Below are 10,386 nucleotides of genomic sequence, written 5' to 3'. Positions count from 1 at the left end.
TTCAAGTTAGTGGGAATCAAGCAAGGAATGCAGGTCAGTATGGAACATCAAAAGGCCACTGCTCTCCCCAGGGGTGAAGAGAAAAAAATAATTAAAAAAAAAAATCACGTTTTTTTCCAGAAGCTTTCAAGAAAAAACAAAAGCTGCAGCTCTATTTTACAAAACACACTTAAACAACCTAACACTGAATTATTCATGTCAGTTCTGAAACACAAGCTTTATAACCCTGAATTAATTGCCCTTGGTGGTGAGTATATCTAGTCTCATTGTAAATACTTTGCCAATTGAAATACAAACATGTTCTATACAAAAAAAGATGTTAACACAAACAGTGTCATAAGCTTAATAATATTGTCACCTCCTTCTTCCCAGCCACTTTACACCTAGTTTTACTTCTGAAGCCAGTAGGCTGACTGGAGTTTTACTGGTGTAGCTGGGAACAGACTGCATTTTTCAGGGGGAGATCACTGGTTCTACCAGTTTTTAGACACAAGTCTAAGAGGAGTCTTTAAAGGCACATTTGTCTTATCAAACTCCCTTGGTAGGGTTTCTTTGCTAGGTAACAATCATTTCGTATGATTTTTTATTTTTTTATTTTTTTTATTTTTTTTTTTTTCCCATTCTGGCTTGTTGTTAGCCAGACAGCCACCTGAAATCTATGACGTTTTCCCTCTCCTTGAAATGAGCTCCTGAAGTTGTCATTTCCAGCCACACTTGCACATGCTGTGTCCATAGCAGTTTGCCTCTGGTGGCCTGTAATGTCAAAACCAAAACAAAACCAAGCAAACAAAAAACAATGAATAAAATAAGAAAGAGCTTAGGGCTTTTCTGAACTAAAAGCTAAATCCTGGCTTGTGCAGTAACTGGAAACAATTTCTTGCCATGAAGATTTCTTTTTGCCTGCATTGTTGATCAGGTCCAAAATGAAGTGTTCCCCCCCCCCCCCCTTTTTTTTTTCTTTTTCTTTTTCTTTTTCTTTTTCTTTTTCTTTTTCTTTTTCTTTTTCTTTTTCTTTTTCTTTTTCTTTTTCTTTTTCTTTTTCTTTTTCTTTTTCTTTTTCTTTTTCTTTTTCTTTTTCTTTTCCTTTTCCTTTTCCTTTTTTTTTTTTTCTTTTTCTTTTTTCTTGTTCTTTTTCTTTTTCTTTTTCTTTTTTCTTTTTCTTTTTCTTTTTCCACAAACACATAGAAACCTCTGGAATTGGTGGTGGAGATAGGGTGGTTATATTTTAAACCAAACCCTGCCGTGTGGTGCTGTCTGCTAATGAAGGAAAGCTGCTCCTCAGAAGAAATGCAGAGTACTTTCTTAAAAGAAACCTGTGCCCTCTTTCCTTTTACCGGGATTTAAAAAGATATATAGAATAAGATTTCATCTCACAACACAGGTGACATTTAACTAATGGGAGGAAGCCTCCGCTGCAGTGAGCTCCTGCGTGGCACTTTTGATGTGGGTGGTGGGTGGAGAAGGACGACTCATTCATGGCTAAACTCCCCTGATCCAGGGACATGATGGCTGTCACTTCAGCTCCGAGGCCCTGCAGGCACCAGCAATCGCACGGGGCTGTCGTCCATGGCACCAGAGCTGCAGTGGGAAATGAGAGCAGCGACCACCGCTCTCCCATCGCAGCGCACCACTGAGGCACAGCTCTGCTCTCCCTTGGCTCGTGCTTCCCTGCAATCCCCTGGAGTGGTCTCTCTGTGCCCTTCTGTGTCTAAATTTACCACAGGCCCAGCCTCAGACTTTGCTCTGGATCTCCGATGTTTCCCACGGCCGAAACCTGCAGGGGGAAGGACCGGGGCGGCACAAAGCCTGATGCTGACGTCCACGCGCCCAAACCCACCCCTTCCTCTCCTAGCACCTTTCTGGGGGATTTGACCTCTCCCCCTTGTGCTGGTGGAAGTTCATGGCATTTTGGGGCAACGTAAAACAGAAAAAATAATGTGATGTTAGTGCGTGGTGAAGCTTCTGCTGTCTTTAACAGGAGGCCCTGCAGAGGTTTTAGGACCTTGCCCCAGACACCTCCCCGTGAAGCCTTAGCAGGGCGTAGAAGCTGAGCGTGGGCCTGCTTCCTCAGCTGTTTGTGCAATTGGTAGACTGCAGCTTAAAGGCAGAGCACATGGGTTTAGATAGCACCATGCAGGCTGTGGGAGCACTTTCCACATGAGAGGCCTGGTCAGCCAGGGTCACCCAAATATTGGGGGCACTGGGTAATGTGGTGCGCCTCCCAGGGATGGGGCAGGCACACCACCCTCTTCTCATTTCATCCTTTTTTTCCCCCTTCCTTTGATCTGTGACATTGGCAGGTGTCATGACACAGACGAGAAGCCAGAGTGAGAAATGGCTTTCCTTTCACTCCGAGCCGTGACATATACTGGGAGGCAAGGCAAACCTTATTAAGGCTATTATTACTGTGTTTCCTAATGACTGCTGTGCATATAAAATATAATGTTTTTATACAGAGACACCCAAACATTCAAAAGCAGCTAATGGTTTTGGACATGCCACCGGCAGCAGATTCTTCTCCCTTTAAATATCAGACTGGCTTCGAAATTGTTCAGAGACTCTGCAGCTAAAATCACTAGTCCCTTTGAAAATGTAAGCTATTTTTTACTGACTACATATTGTGGCTCCTGCACTTTAAGGTTTTTATTCCTCAAAAAGTACTAGTAATTATCTTACAGTATGTTTTCCTGGTAAAGCCCACACTAGATGTGACAGCCAGGTGGACAGAAAAACACAATTGCACAGAGCCAGGGAGTGGTACACTTATAGGTCCAGGAAGAAGCAGAAATATAGAGCGGTGCTTGCTCTGTTCGTAGGGGTCAGGGAGATGCAGCCGTGTGTCAGGGTTGCATGCACAGGGCAGCGCCAGGGCACCCAGAATAAGCAGCTCTGCCCTGCCTTTATACGCTTTACGACACAGCAGCAATCTTTGGCTGGATGTAATGGAAGAGTACAACAGGCAGCTTGCTCTCAGAACACAGAAGTGTTAACCCTTCTTCCCTCCCTTTTGTGCCCATCAACAAAGCAACTGCTTGAGACAAGAGGCTTGTATTTAAGCCTTCCTATGCCCCATGCTTATGAGTTACCCTTACAGGGGCCACGTTTGTGCAGAGGGGATGGTGACAGCAAAACCTCTGTGCCTGCTGCATCCCTGCCCGGGCTGACTCCTTCCATCCCAAGTGGTGAAAATCGTGGACGATTACGGGCGTAACAAAGCGTGCAAGCCACGGCACGGCCTGGTTTTCCATCTCTGTCCGTGGCAGTGCGATTCACCCAGAAGGGGGAGATATCAGCCTGCGTGCTGCGGCAGCCAGCCCGTGCGGCGGCTCCCGCTTGAAATTTGTCTGACGGGGAGATTTCTGCGCAAACCGTGCAATTTGGTGCTGGAGCACGCTGGACCTCATCTGCTTAAAAAGATGCACAGATATAGTCATCACACTTCATAATTTAATAAACTGATAAAAAATTGCACACGTTTTCATTTTAGCAACTTAGGTCCCGCAACTAAACTCACGATGCTACAAAGACATTTGAATTTTTCACTAATATGTCATGAGCGCTGCACCCATTGCAAATTAATGAGTCTCTGAATAGCACTGTGCATTTGTCATTTGAATTTATGCTAATGTGCTGAGGTCTCCTGATGATGTTGATAGTCCACAGCAGCTGCTCAAACTATAGAATGCACATGCATGTTCCTCCACTTTTTATTCATCTTTCCTCGGATTTTTCTGGTCTATCATTTGGGCTGCAGTCCTGCAGCTGGTTATTGATAGGGCTGCTAATTGTCTTTGACTTTACACTACAGGCTTGACCCCCAACACCGCGCAGAAGTAATGGATCAGCGCTGAGAGGATCGTGTACATCACACAGCAGCAGCCTCAGACCAGCGGGTCAAGAGGAGTTCATTGAGAACTGATGGTATTTACAAAGAATTGTTGGCATGGTAACTGATAACTTTTTTTTTTTTTTTCCAACTTCCAAATAAATTACATTGAGTATAATTTAAGTATAACAATTAAGCGCTATAACGAGGCCGTGGCTGTGCTCGCATCCAGCAAGTGTGGTGGAGGATGGCATCTGCTTCTTACTGCCCGTAGGAAAGAAGACAATTCCCATCTCCCACCCTTCCCACTCAGCATGGGACAGTGGCCACAAGGTGCTGGCTGATTTGTGGGTGAAAACCTCCCCACCCAGAGCTCAGGGCAGCGTGGATCTGCATGGGGTCCTGCCAAGGAAACAAAGAAGAACCCGAGGGGGAAGCGAGTCATAAAAGTTTCAAAATATTTATCCGTGAGCTGTTGTGTATTGAAAGTTAGAATATTCCAGACCAGACTGCAGTCTTTACCAACTTTAGCTCTAAACATGACAATTATAGTGCCGCTAATATACCCAGGAAACAATTATTTGAGCTGCCTAATCATTTTCAAATGACTCAGAAAAATCAAGCACAGAGATGAAATACGGAGCCCAGAAACAGAAAACGCAGCTTGTTAAGAGTCTTTTTTTTTTTTTTTTTTTTTTTTTTGTGCTCTTCTCCCTATCATGGGGCCAGAGAGGTTTGGTAGTTTAATTTTGAAACATCTGGGAGCAGCAATGCCATGCAATATACTGTGGCCTTTTGTTTGCAGCAGGTTCTTTTCAAGGGAACAAAGCTGTGTCACATGAGGGAACTTGACTGAATTATCTGATAAATGTCAAAATTAGACAGATGCATTCTGCCGTCTCTTAAACACTATCAGGAAAGGGCTTTAAAAAATTAACCAGTTCATCTCTAATATGACGGAGGAGCTACGGAGCTGAACAATGGCAGATACAAAGGGGAGAGATAGCAGACTGACTCCACGCTCTTGCAGCAGCTCTGAGCAGAGCTTTCAAGAGAGCTACTTAATATATATACGTCTATATATTCCAGCACCCTTCCCAGGGTTAAAGGGCCACTTCAGAGAAATGCGTGTCAGTAAGAAGCAGCAAATAGCTACTTTCCTATAGCACTGCAGTTTTCCCATCAAGGAGGGTAAAGACATTTTCACTGTTCTCAGAAAACTTTGAAATGTAAACTTGTTCGATTGATGGCTCCTTCTGGTCCTGGCAGCCTTTTTGATAGCTGGTGCTCTTTCTGGAATACTTGTTAAAAATGTCTCTGTAGCAAAGATGTTGTTTCTTTTTTTCTTTCTTTTTTTTTTTTTTTTTCCTTTCTTTTTTTTTTTTCTATGTGATTTTTTTTTTTTTTTTTTTTTTTTTTTTTTTTTTTTTAAGTCAGTGCATGGGAGAGTGGAGATAGGCTTGTGTCTCCGTAGCAGCAGGCTGACAGGTGAACGCCTACCCTTACTGCCCTGGTGCACTCTAACCTGTGATGAGATCAGGCTGCAAGAAAGATGGATTTTGGTCCAAACTTCTGGTTGCCCTTGCAGGCAATCAGTGGTGGTGGGGAGGCTGGCTGTAGCCCTGCAGGCTGTGATGGAGGCCAGGTCTGTGCCAGCCTTTAAGGCTATAACTCCAGGTGCCTTCCTTTGTGGATGCTGACCCAAACTGGGGGGGAATGGGAGGCACCCCAGTCAGGAAAACACATTCTGCCCATAGGAGCCAGCTTCTGACCTTTGCCAGGAGATAACCCTCGGTCCTGTCCCAGCACCTGTCGGTCCACCCGAGGCAGCCCACCTTTGGGAATGTCTGTGCTTGCTTCAAGCTCCTAGTTTTGGAAATGTTTGTCTCTGGGCACGTAAATTGTTTCCTGGAGGTTGTTGCATGCACTCATTCCTCACCTCTCATGCTACCTCCTCTGACCCTGCTAATTCCATCACGGTGGTGTAATTGCAAAAGAAATCTTCCCTGTCAAAATAGCAAGCAGTGCCACGGGAGTTTTCGGGAGTAATATCTTGATGCTAACCACTGCTCACAGAATCTGAGGAGGATTAAAGCTGCTCCGTGTGAGGAATTTTATATGTAGAGGCAATGAAAAATAATGTAGCCACCAGAAATAAATAATCTGAGGCAGTCAGTCAGCTTTTTTCCACTCCACTTTTCCTTTCACTGCACTCAGCATAGCTATTAACTAGCGATCATCTTTATTAAGGATTATTCTTCTGTGTAATAGCTGTGATTGTTTACCACATCACAACACAAGAATCTGCAGGCATGTTTCAGGGACCAAATCCTTCCCCTTCTTCCCCCTGCACCAGCCTCACCCATTCCCCTTTTTTCCTTCCTCAGGAAAGCTCCTGCAAACTCTGCCATGCAGAAGCCAGGCATCTCTGGTAACAAACCTCCTTGCAACAGGATAATCCAGCACGCTATGAAGCAGTGGCAGAGGAAGTCATTGGAGTGATCCAACAGAGGACTGCAGAGTACTTTATGATGGCTGATCCTGGTAATTCGTATTGCTAGCCATGGGTGTTGCTGAATGTGCAACACTCGAGCATCTCTCCAGGCACTGAGAAGACTCTCAGAAGCTATAAGAACTTTTCTGGGCTCCGCGAGTCCTTTGTGTTAAAGACTTGCGATCATTTTATATCTGCCTCTTTGCTGTTTTTTAAGCAGAGAATATTTGGTTTTATTACTATTTTTTTTTTTTTTTTTAATGACAACAATGAGTTCTCTGAACATCTTTCCACCATTTCAGATTTCTATAAAAACAGCATATTCTTTTTCAGATGATTGTCTTAAAAAAGTGTGAGGTATGGAAATAGTACTGCAGATGAGCTTCACATAACATTAGAAAACTACAAGGGAGAGGTTAATTTGCCTCAAAACCTGACCATCCCAGACAGGATATTCTCAGTACTACTGGACATCTGGGGAATTTGGAGTGGGACTGCAAGATTAGTGGGTCAGCCCCGCTCTGCTGATATCACGAGGTTGATTTGTAGCAACTGCTGGTCTGGTTCTTTGTGTGCTGCCCTTACGGCTCCTGATGGAGATGCTGCTGCCCCCAGTGCCCAGCCTGCGATTGGTCTCAGACCTCAGACCACTTATTACAGAGGGCTCAGAAATACACTGAAATCAAAGCCTCCATATATCATTTAAAAATACGTATTATTTATACCGTTTCTTGTCCAAGTTAACAAAAAAGCGATGTCCAAAGCCTCATTCAAGGGCATGGGCTCACACAGCGTGAGAGGTTTCAGCTGTCTGGATACAGAGAATACCTAATACCGAGTTGTTACACCACAGACTGAGGTTCTCAGGGCCAAGCTGAGAATACCACTCAGCACCAGAAATGTAGGGTACAAACTGGAGGACACAGAATTTCACTGCAATCCTTCCTCTCTGCATCACCGACAAAACACCGTCCATTGGAGAACAAATTGATTTGCCTGGGGAAGAGCTCTGAAGGTGTGAATTTCTCTTTTGATTAGATAGGGAAAGGTATTTAAGTACCCATATCTGTACAGGGAATGGATCACAAATTTGCTCCCCACCCCAGTTCTTAAGTGCTAGAGGTGTCCTCAGAGGGCAGATTCTGAGATGAAGATGATTCTGAGTTGAGGTGGACCTGAACCAAACCCCGTGCTCTAAACGCTAGACATGTCTCTGCTCTAAATTAAACATTTTCTCTCGAGATATTTATTTGGTTTCCTATATGCAGCATGTACAGATGCTGTGTGTATTTCTGAAAGCAGATTCTTGCTTTTAAATTCCATGTGGAATAACTGTTTATTAATATATCAAATTGGATAAGATTTTAACTCTAAGGGAAAATAACCCTTCCAAGGGGCAATTGTTTGTCACACACTTTTTTGTGCATGAATCTCCTCTGGACTCACTCCTCAGCTTGATAGCTGCATGGAAAGCAAACCCTGTCCTTCTGGGCGTTCTGCAGAGCAGGCTTTGCCCTGTGAATGGTATGCTGGATCAACAGCTCTAATGATTCAAGGGCTCTCCCTGGGGATTTGTCCTTTCCCCTTCAAAATCCCTCCCTCGCATGATTCCCATGTCCCATGCAGAGGCTTACAGACCTGGCAGACGAGCTGATGCAAAAAGCTCCATGCTATCCGCCTGCCCAGTGACCACTCTGCTTTATGGGGCAGAGGGATCCTCACACTTACCTGGCACACCTGTATTAACTTACCTTTAAAGCACACTGTGACTGCTCTGTGTGCCGCTGTGCATCACGGACGTTTCTTATGTGTGTGGGAGTGAACCAAGATTTCTTTTAAAGTAGGGGAGCTGCACATTTTGTGCTTCTTTCCCCCCCATATCCAAGCTCCCAGGTTGCTGAGATCCTGCTTTGCTCGGAGGGACTCAAACTGGTCAAACTGAAAAGAAATATATAACATATATATACATACATATATATCACTCCATACTTCTTAGTAAGTTCTCTTGTCCCTTTCAACTAGCCAACATAAAACCCTTTTGTCCTGCCTTGTACAATCTTTTAAAGTACTAACAAGTGTCCTGAGTTTTCTAAGAGATTCTTTTTTTTTTTTTTTTCCCCTTTCATAGCCCCAGGGTTACCACCCTAGTAGATGTGCAAAATCTTTGTTCACTTCATTATAAGACACTTTTGTATACCTTCTAACTGGATTCAGCCAGCAAAGGAGAGCTGATATGTCATATGCCAAACACTTTCTTCACCGTCCCTTACATCCTAGGATATTGCATGCTTTCATGTCTAATGGAGGTTTCTTTCACTGATGACCAATATTTCCCTCTGCTCTCCCATGCTACTACAAGTTTCTGACCTGTTATAATTTCCCTACCTGCGGTGCAGTTTTAGCCATTGAGTACTGAGGAAATTAATATGCTGCTTAGGAAATAATTGCCAAATTTAGAAACTCTGTGTGCCAGAGGATGCTACTGTGTATACACCAACAACCCAAATGCTCTCAGCTATGTCTGTGTGAAAACTGGAGGGAATCAGGAAAGAAGGCCAAATAATTTGTGTAGGGGGCTTTGCTGCAAGCTGCCTTGCCAGCCTGTGCCCATCGAAGCCGTGCTGTGACCCTGCAAGTGTCACAGGCAGACAGCAAGTGCTCCTGAACCTGCTCACTGAGAACACACTCTTGGTGTTTGGTGATGAAAAAACTGCCCCAGCTCATTTCCAACAGGCGCTTACTCGGTAACGTATTCTTGTTACCCAGTTCTGTATCTGGGCTATTTTCAGAGACTGAAAACACTGCTTCTCTTTTAACGCCGGCCACTTCCTCTTTGACTGCCTTCCCACTCTCAGCATAAAACAGGTGCCTCAGCAATATTTGGCATGCTCAGAGCAAAAGAAGTTCTGCCTTTAATACCAGGCATTTCACGTAGTTTGTTTTATCTCACCAGCAGCTCTGACTCAAGCCTACTGAGTACCACGGTGCTGACCCTAAGCCATGTCAGGCAGGGTTGGCTGGGTCTGCAGATGCAAGAGGACCCAAAGACGGGCAGTAGCTATCCCTAATTGCTGAGAGATGCCAGCTATAGCACTTTCTTCATAGTTCCCTTGGTTTCTTGGTTTCTTTTGTTCTTTTAGGAACAGTGACTGGACTGATTAAGATTTCCAGAGGCAGGCAGACAGCTCATCTGACAACACTGGCAAGGGAAACAGAAGGGATCCCTCTCTGAAAAGGTTCAATTGAAAAGAATACAAGTGCACTTGGCAGAGTTATGAACAGCTGGAAATGGGCCGGGGCACTGCAGCCATTCAAGGAACCTTTGCTGGGAGCTGCCCACACTACCTGCAGCAAGCAAGGCAGAAACTCCTGCCTAATTTTGGGTCAGATGGACTGTGCCTCCTTCTCATACCCTATTGCACACTGAACTTTCACCCTGGTAATAACGACTCAGTTTTCCTCTTTGTCTTCCTCTTATGGTGCTGTTCCTATCCCTAGAAAAGTAAATCATGGGTGGTGTGCCTGCATTTTTCCCCATTACTTGAGATATGCAACACAAAAACATTCCAAAGTGAATAAACACTTAAGATTTTTTTTTTCTTAATTTAAATAAAATTAAATACAATAATTTAAGAGTGGTACATGTCGTCACCATCCCTCACAGGTAACCTCAAACTGATTCTGAATTCCTCTACCTACCACAACCACAGGTCCTGCAGGCAGGGCCCAGAGAAGCCCTACTGTCCAGTTTATACAGCAACATCAGGAGGCACAGGATGAGGTTTAGGACATGTGATTGACAATCGGTTCAGTTTGTTTGCCATCATCTGGTGACTAAAGAGATGCAAACAAGAGATTCCCAGTAGCTTATAGTGTCCCTGTCCTGTGTTAGTGCCTCCTGTACCATTTGTAGAGCAACAATTTGCTTTTTGAAGCTGACGGTGCCTCCAGATCATAGACTGATAAATAAGAATCCTTCAGATTTTTTCCAAGTAAGTAATTCCTGCCACACTTAAGACCCTGGATGAGTTCAGCCTGTTGGCTAGTCCAAGACTTTTTGTCTTTC

Source organism: Aythya ferina, assembly GCF_964211825.1.
Source record: "Aythya ferina genome assembly, chromosome: Z".
Taxonomy (NCBI): domain Eukaryota; kingdom Metazoa; phylum Chordata; class Aves; order Anseriformes; family Anatidae; genus Aythya; species Aythya ferina.
This window is presented reverse-complemented; position numbering follows the sequence as displayed.